The sequence below is a fragment of the Symphalangus syndactylus genome, chromosome 18 (genome assembly GCF_028878055.3).
Source record: "Symphalangus syndactylus isolate Jambi chromosome 18, NHGRI_mSymSyn1-v2.1_pri, whole genome shotgun sequence".
Lineage (NCBI taxonomy): Eukaryota > Metazoa > Chordata > Mammalia > Primates > Hylobatidae > Symphalangus > Symphalangus syndactylus.
Window position 1 is genome coordinate 84958497 of NC_072440.2, and position 9347 is coordinate 84967843.

A 9347-nucleotide genomic window follows, 5' to 3' on the forward strand; every position below is an offset into this window, starting at 1 on the left:
TGTTTGAGCCCAGGAGTTCAAGACCAGCCTGGGCAACCTAGGGAAACCCCTGTCTCTACAAATAATTTTAAAATTAGCTGGGTGTGGTGGTGCATACCTGTAGTCCCAGCTATTCAGGAGGCTGAGGCAGGAGGATTGCCTGAGCCCAGGAGGTCAAGGCGGCAGTCAGCCATGATCATGCCACTGCACTTCAGCCTGGGCAACACAGCAAGACCTTGTCTCAAAAAAAAAAAAAAAAATCAAACTCACTGGGTTCGGTGGCTCACGTCTGTCATCCCAGCACTTTGAGAGACAGAGGCAGGAGGATCGCTTGAGGCCAGGAGTTCAAGACCAGCCTGGTCAACATAGTGAGACCCTGTCTCTACAAAAAGTTTAAAAATAAAAATAAATTAGCTACGTGTGGTGGTGCATGTCTGTGGTCCCAGCTACGCAGAAGGCTGAGGTGGGAGGATCACTTGAGCCCAGGAGGTTGAGGCTGCAATGAACTATGATCATGCCATTGCACTCCAGCCTGAGTGACAGAGCAAGACTCCATCAAAAAAAAAAAAAAAAAATCAGCTAGGCAAGATGGCTCACGCCTGTAATTCCAGCACTTTGGGAGGCTGAGGCAGGCAGATCACTTGACCCCAGGAGTTCAAGATCAGCCTGGGCAACATGGTGAAACCCTGTCTGTACAAGAAATACAAAAATTAGCTGGGCATGGTAATGTGTACCTGTAGTCTCAGTTACTTGAGAGGCTAAGTGGGGAGAATCACTTGAGCCCAGGTTGTCGAGGCTGCAGTGAGCCATGATTGTGCCACTGCACTCCAGTCTGGGCAACACAGTGAGACTGTGTCTCAAACGTGGTGAAACCCTGTCTCTACTAAAAAATACAAAAATTTGGCCGGGCACAGTGGCTCATGCCTGTAATCCCACTTTGGGAGGCCGAGGTGAGTGGATCACCTGAGGTCAGGAGTTCGAGACCAGCCTGACCAACATGGAGAAACCCTATCTCTACTAAAAATACAAAATTAGCTGGGCGTGGTGGCGCATGCCTGTAATTCCAGCTACTCAGGAGGCTGAGGCAGGAGAATCGCTTGAACCCAGGAGGCAGAGGTTGCGGTGAGCCGAGATCGCATCATTGCACTCCAGAGCCTGGGCAACAAGAGTGAAACTCCTTCTCAAAAAAAAAAAAAAAAGGAAAAAAATTAGCTGGGCGTGGTGGTGGGCACCTGTAATCCTAGCTACTCGGGAGGTTGAGGCAGGGAGAATCGCTTGAACCCGGGAGGCAGAGGTTGCAGTGAGCTAAGATTGCACCACTGCACTCCAGCCTGGGCGACAGAGGGAGACTCTGTCTTAAAAAAAAAAAAAAAAAAAAAAAATTAGACTCTGTGCTTTGATTTTAGATCTAGTGCTTCAGGCCTTCCCACCATGTTGATAAAATCCCAGCCCAAAGCAAGGACATTGAGCATTTTCAATAGCCCATGCATATTTCTGTGAGCCTTCCTCATAATAGAAATATCTTTATTATCAGATTATTTTTATTATAAAAGCAATATATACTTGTTTTAAGGGTACAACAAAGGAAAAGTATATAAAGTAGAAAGTGAATGTTTCCCTTGTAACCTTACTTCCAGAGAAAATTGCTAATCCTAGTATGGGGTCAGTGTTTCTACATAATAACAAAAATGGGGTCATCTTATAGGTGAGATCGCGTAACCTGTGTTTATGACTCAGCCATGCAGCCTGGACTCATCTTTCCATGTCAAGACCATAGATTTCATTCCTTTTTAAAGGTGAGGCTTTTGGACTCATCAGAGCTAGCCCCCTCCCTGATGTCCAGCTGGGAGCTTTAGCCTAGGCTGGGTGAGACGCCACTGCCCATGTCAGGGTGTGGGAGGCTGGTGAAGCGAAGGGCTGGCAGTCCATCACACCCGGCAGCAAGGCCGCCCCAGCTGCTCGCCATGCTTTGCTGGTTCCTGATACTTTCTCATTTTACGTCTCATTGATTATAGGCCCCAAGTGACAGGATGGGGGTGGGGAAGAGTGAGGAAATCGAGGAGAGGGAAGGAGGGTGGGCAAGAGGAGGACTCGATTTTCACCCTATGAAATGCTTTAAGCCACAGCCTGTCCTATCTGTGCCATGCCGGGTCCCTTTGCAGGGGAATGCTCAGGGCAGGTGAATGCCTTCACCAAGCATCCAGTCCATCTTCTGCCCATAGAAGGAGGAGACTCAAGGAGGGAAGGAGACTCAGGGAGGGAAAAAGAGTTCCCCAGGGTCAGCCAGCACTCACGCCCAGGCCCTCACTCCCACTCCAGGCCCCTTTGAAGCTCTTGCCTAGTTGAGTTTCTCAGCAAACCTTTCCTCAGCTCCTCTAGCAGCCTGCTGCCGCTGGCACTCCCATCCTGGGGCTCTGGGGTCAGGCCTTTTGGTTCTGCTCTGCCTTTACTATTATTCTAGTCACAGTTAACCTCTCTGTGTCTCAGCTTTCTCAATTATAAAATAGTGATTACATGATATCATGGGCGTGAATGTGCCTGGTATATAGAAGGTGTATACAAGAGTTAGCTTTTGGGTTGAACCCAGGATGCAGGGGAGTGATTTCAGGGGAAAAGAGTGGCCCAGCACCCTGACAGCAGGGACAGGAAGCAGCAGTCATTGAGCTTAGTTTGTGCAAGGCACTGTGGTGCAGACAGTATCCTGTGCACCTGACAGATGGAGAAGCAGGCTCACCTGCCCATGGTTGTGCAGCTGGTCCCGCTTGGTTCTGGGTTCTGGCCCCTGGACGTCCCCAGCCCTTTCTCCATGCCACCCTGCGTTTCCACTCACCTTCGGGCATTGGGAGGATGAGGAGACAGGTCTCTGGAGCATTCTCCCACCTTCACACTGGGCCGCCATCCCCGGGAGCCCAGGAAATCCTTATCTGCAGAGCTGCCTGCACTCCCCCATTATCCTCCTATCCTCCTTCTTCACGTGCTTATCCAGAAGTCCCTTTCCCCTGGGTGCCCTTCCTTGATGATAGATGGAGGAGGGAGAGTCGAGGGGAAGGGACTGGGCCCGGGAGGGGTGAGGGGAAGGCAGGGGAGAGCAACGCAGGTGGGGGAGGGCCCATCCCTCAGCCCAGCCCCAGCTCTTTACACAGCTGATTAACTAGGGGAGAGGAGGGCTTTCGGGTCAGAGAGGAACCAGAGAAGAGGGACAGCCAGGGAAGGGGTGAAATGCAGAGTGGAGGGAGAGAAAGGCAGGCCGGGTTTTCCTGCTGAGAGCTGCAGGGCTGTTCAAAGGAGAAACTGGAGACCAAGGGGCCAGAATGCAGGGTGCAGACCTGAGAGGCTTCGTGCTGCAGTGACTGGGCGGGGGAGCATGGACACATGGGCAGGTTCTGCCCTTCTCCCCAGGCTGCCCACTTGGGGGTGGCCCAGGGTGACTCCTGCACCACGTTTGAGAGGCGAAGGCCAAGGCCCAAGACCCAGCCGGGCAGGGTCAAGAGGAAGCCCGGGTGATAAGCACCACCCTCCAGCGGCCCTCCCACCTGGTCAGGGCCCCGGTGCAGCCGGCTTAAAGGAGGCATTTGGCCCTCCCACTTCCTAGAGCTCAGCTGGCTGGGGAGCAGCGCCCCCCACTGGGGCCTGCACCACCGTAGTGGCAGAGGCAGCCAGAAGTCTCTGCAGGGAGTCTCAGGACTGGGGTCAGGACGGGAAGACCCTTTTCCCCTCCGCCAGGCAGAGCCCCTCACTGTGGAGAACTGTAGTCAGGGTGTTCCTTTTATAGTTGGAGTACTCTTCTCTCTTAACTCTCCAACCTCCCTTCCCCCAACTCTGGCAGTTCCCAGGGCCTCCCTGTCCCTGGCCTAAGTCCCAGGGACACCTCGTCAGTACCTGGTCAGTACCTTCCAAGGGGTGCTTGGAAGGGCAGTTCCCAGGCCCCAACAGGGCAAAGCCTGAGGCCCCAGATGCAGCTGTGTGGGGGCTTTTTCTTTTTCCTTTTTTGAGATGGGGTCTTGCTATGCTGCCCAGGCTAGCCTCAAATGCCTGGGCTCAAGCAATCCTCCTGCCTCGGCTTCCTGAGCAGCTGGGACTCCACGTGTACACCACCACACCCCAGATACAGCTGTGATCACCAGCAATCCCATACACAAAGCAGGCCCTGTTTCCTTAACTGGCAAGAGAAAGAACGGGGGGAGAGTGGGTAGGCAGGAAGGCCCGGGTTGCCAGAGCCCGTGCCTCCCTCCTTCAGCCCTGGCCCTAGCCTCTCTCTGCTCTTGCCATTCCCCATGCGGTACCCCAGACCCCCTCACCAGCTCTCTGGCTACAGCATCCTGGGGACAGGAAGAAGCCCAGACCTGGAGAAGCTCACTCAGAGGACATGACCCAAACAGCCTTAACCTCCGATTCCATTCTCTTGTTTGCTTTGGCTCAACAATGATGGCTATAAATTTTTAAAGGACTGTAGCCAAAAGCCTGGGGAGAAATAGAAGGGAACTGAACCCAGAATATTAAAAAGATAAGAAAGCTTACCAAAATAAGCAGGGTTCAGACCCTACGACAACAAACTTGCTTTTTGCTGACCACAGAGTCTGCCCAAGCATGGCCTCCCTGCTTTCCCCCATCCTGCTGGACCAGGACGTGGTCACACAGGACTGCTGGGAGACACAGTAAAACGGTGAGTGGCCTACAGACTGCACACTCCTTGAAGGCAGGCATGCTCCCCCAGCACCTAGCTCACAGCCAGACACCAAGTACATGCTCAGTATGACTGCTGGTGATGGAAGGAATGGGTGGAAGGATGGTGAACAGATAAACGTCAGGCCAATGCAAAGTCTATAAAATATCCTCTAATCCCCAGCTCCTACCAATGGGCCAACAAGCAGGTTTCATACATGCTGATTCCTGAGGTATAAATCTGTATCTGATGGTAGCATTTGATGGTAGCAATTCAGGTGCTCTCAAGCAAGCAGTCATTTCTATTTCTTTTTTTTTTTTTTTTTGAGATGGAGTCTCACTCTGTCGCCCAGGCTGGAGTGCAGTGGCGTGATCTCGGCTCACTGCAAGCTCTGCCTCCCGGATTCACGCCATTCTCCTGCCTCAGCCTCCCGAGTAGCTGGGACTACAGGTGCCCGCCACCACGCCCGGCTAATTTTTTTTTGCATTTTTAGTACAGACGGGGTTTCACCGTGTTAGCCAGGATGGTCTCGATCTCCTGACCTCGTGATCCGCCCGCCTCGGCCTCCCAAAGTGCTGGGATTACAGGCGTGAGCCACTGTGCCCAGCCGGTCATTTCTATTTCTTGGGTCCTCCAGGGAGTGCAAGCCCTTCCACGCCTCTGCCCTGGACATGGCTTCCCCCAGCCCACCACAAATTCAGTGTTTAGCTTCCCCTCGAGTCCTGCTTGTGACTCTATTAATCTCCTGCAGATTCATCACAGCTTCCCCGACCTTCTCTAGAGCCTTTGAGTTCCCAATCTCAACACCCATTTTTTTCCTTGCCACTTGGTAAATGACCTCAGCTTCTAAACCAGTCCCTCAGTAACCTCGTGAAACCTGGTTACCACCACAAAGCATCAGCCTAACAACTATTGTGACAAGGTCCTTGCCTCAAATTTCCTTCTCTGTGGCCTGCTACAGGATTTGAATCTGCCAATACATCTCCTGTCCCTCACACACTTGGAATTCTGGGCCTCTTGAGGGCTTTCTTCTGAGTTCTCCTGCGGCCCTTGCTGAAATTGAGGCTTGCCCCCATTCTCTTGGTGAACAAATACGCATATTTTAAAAGCTTCAATTACCTTTATGTTGATGCTTCAGTCAACACGTTTATTGAGCACCTACTATGTGCTCAACCCTGTTCCAGTGTTTGGGATACATCAGTGAATAAAGTCCCTGCTCTCATGGCACTTGTGTTGTCACATATAAATGCCACCTGTCTCTATTGTGCTTGCTCCAACTCCCCAGCTCCATTACCTCCATGACATCTCCATATGGATGGCCCACAGCAGCTAGGTATCATGCCCAAATGGAATCAACCCTCCCCTACCCTAGACTGGCTATCTGGTCTACCTTCATCAGTCTTCTTTCTTCCAGTCTTGAGGTCCCACACTGTGCAGTCATTCTTCATTCTCCTCTCTCCTCAGTCTTATAACATCTATTCCTATCTCTGAATCCAGACCCTTTTCACCCATGATCTGTGTTTACTGCAACAACTTCCTAATTGGCTTCCTGATGGTGAAATGGGCTCCTTTCCCTCTTCTAGGCACTGCTGCCAGATGAGTCTTCTATAAGCACTCATCCCATCCTGGCCCTCATTCTCTGCTCCTCACCTCCACCAGCCAATGCTCCCTCATTGTCTCTGGGGATATTACTGCAGAACTACAGACACTTTGCAATTTTACACTGGTAATTGCCAACTACTCTTTTAAAGCCTATAGGTGGGTTGGGCGTGGTGGCTCATGGCTGTAATCCCAGCACTTTAGGAGGCTGATGCAGGAGGATCACTTGAGCCCAGGAATAGACCAGCCTGGCTGGGCGCGGTGGCTCATGCTTGTAATCCCAGCGCTTTGGGAGGCTGAGGTGGGCAGATCACGAGGTTAGGAGATCGAGACCATGGTGAAACCCTGTCTCTACTAAAAATACAAAAAATTAGCCGGGTGTGGTGGCGGGCACCTGTAGTCCCAGCTACTTGGAGAGGCTGAGGCAGGAGAATGGCGTGAACCTGGGAGGCGGAGCTTGCGGTGAGCCGAGATCGCGTCACTGCATTCCAGCCTGGGCAACAGAGCAAGACTCTGTCTCAAAACAAACAAACAAAAAGGAATAGACCAGCCTGGGCAACATGGCAAATCCCCATCTCTACAAAACAAAAACAAGAACAAAAATTAGCCAGGTGTGGTGGCATGTGCCTGTGGTCCCAGCTATTCTGGAGGCTGAGTGGGGAGGATCACTTGAGTCCAGGAGTTTGAGACCAGCCTGGGCGACATGGCAAAACCCCATCTCTACAAAAAAACACAAAAAATTAGCCAGGCATGGTGGTATGGCAATGGTGGTCCCAGCTACTTGGAAGGCTTAAGTGGGAGGATCACTTGAGCCCATGAAGTCAAGGCTGCAGTGAGCTGAGATCGTGCCACTGCACTCCAGCCTGGGCGACAGAGCGAGACTCCATCTCAAAAAAAAGCCCACAGGCATACTGACTTGCCCATGGTTGCAGGTAGTTAGTTGTAAGGGCCAGGACTAGAGTGCAGCTGACAAAGCTCCAGGTGGACTACCTATGTTGAGGGGGATGCCTCCTTCACTAGGGTGGACAGTGAAGAGGTGGGAGAAAATGGCTGTAATGGAAACCCAATGTTAGCCAGACTTCTTTCAAGGTGGGGGATAGAGTCAAAGGATTCATCCGAGTGTCAAAGGGATGTATCTGTAAAGTGCTTAGAACAGTGCTTGGCATATAAATGTTTCTTATAGAAGAAATAGATCAAACCTCTTAAGTACCGCAGGAAGGAAACTAACTTTTTATGCTTCATGACAATTACATGGCACATACGAAGTTGTTTCTCAGTGGATGTGGAACAGGCTCAAAGGTATTGTATTAAAGGGCTAATTTTGTCTGGGTGCGGTGGCTCACGCCTGTAATCCCAGCACTTTGGGAGGCCGAGGCGGGCGATCACTTGAGGTCAGGAGTTCAACACCAGCCTGGCCAACATGGCAAAACTACTAAAAATCTCTACTAAAAATACAAAAAGTTAGCTGGGTGTGGTACCACATGCCTGTAGTCCCAGTTACTTGGGAGACTGCGGCAGGAGAATCACTTGAACCTGGGAGGCAGAGGTTGCAGTGAGCCAAGATCGCACCACTGCACGCCAGCCTGGGCGACAGAGCGAGATGCCATCTCAAAATGATAAAAATTTAAAAAAATGAAGGGCTAATTTTGGTTTTTGCTGGTGAGTTTTTCACTTATTTCCCAATATAATAAGATCTACTTTCTGGTCATATGGGAAAAAAGTTTATTCAACTCAGAGCTGTGTTATGATTAGGAGAGCCTAAGAAAGGCTCAGGACAGGAACACCTCCCACCACTTAACAACTGAGTAAAATGCATTTGCTACTTGGCAGCAAACACTGCTTCTACTTGAGGGTGAGGCTATCCAAGTTCTGTGGGAATCTGGGTGTGAGTCCCAAGTACTCATGAGTACAATTGGGAAAATAATCTCTGACTTGTTCTAAGAGTTTAAGCAAGGAAATGGAGTCTCTAGAAAGAAGAGGAAGAGTTCTGGAAATGACACTCGATTTTCCAACCAATAAAGTCCTCCAGGTACCTGAGGGAGACTTTGTCAGGCAGGAATCTGGGTTTGGAAAGACTGGAAAGGGTTAACATTAGTGTGACCGGAGGCCTCCACACTCTAGGACTTAGCATTATACTTAGTACCCTCCTTCAAATAGTACCTGTGGTTGTAAATTAACATTTCTGTTGGAACTGACATCCAAGCCCTCTGGTCTGGTCTGGTCCGTCACTCTCAACGCTCACAATATTCAGTAGGAATCCTCTGCTGCATTCAGTGTCTCCTCACTGTACCACAGACACAATTTCCATTCCTCTCGAACTGTACTGTAAAGGAGACTCTTCGTCCTTCCTCATGACACGGCTCACACCCCATGGCACAGGGTTCTCCGACTCCGTATCTGTGCTGAACTCTTCTGAAAACTGGTTCCCTACAGGACACCTTAGGTTTGTTCTCTGGCTGCTTAGATTTGTGGCTTGTCTTTCCCACTGGTTTTTGGACGCCCTTAAAGCCAGAAATGACCTTTCCCTTTTTAACAGAAAGGTGGGTTGTTAAGTCAAGAAGTCCTGTGTATGAGTCTCAAGGTGAGTGGCCCAGCAAGCTTTTTTTTTTTTTTTTTTTGAGATAGTGTCACTCTGTTGCCCAGGCTGGAGTGTAATGGTGCCATCTCGGCTCACTGAAACCTCTACCTCCTGGGTTCAAGCGATTCTCCTGCCTCAGCCTCCCAAGTAGCTGGGATTACAGGTGCACGCCACCAAACACAGCTGATTTTTATATTTTTAGTCGACAGGGTTTCACCATGTTGGCCAGGCTGGTCTCAAACTCCTGACCTCAGGTGATCCGCCCACCTCAGCCTCCCAAAATGCTGGGATTACAGGCGTGAGCCACCGTGCCCGGCCCCCACTTCTCTGAGCCAGTGTCCACATCTGTGAAATGGGTGGAAGGCTGGTGTGAGCAGTGAGAATACACATCAAGTTCCTGTTCACACTAAGTTCTCAAAAAACGAGGTCCTTCTTCTCATCTCTAAAATACGCTGTTACTCTCTGGATGAAGTAGGTGCTTCCTGAATGGTGTCAGAGCAGTTTGCACTATCATGTGCCAGTGTGCAG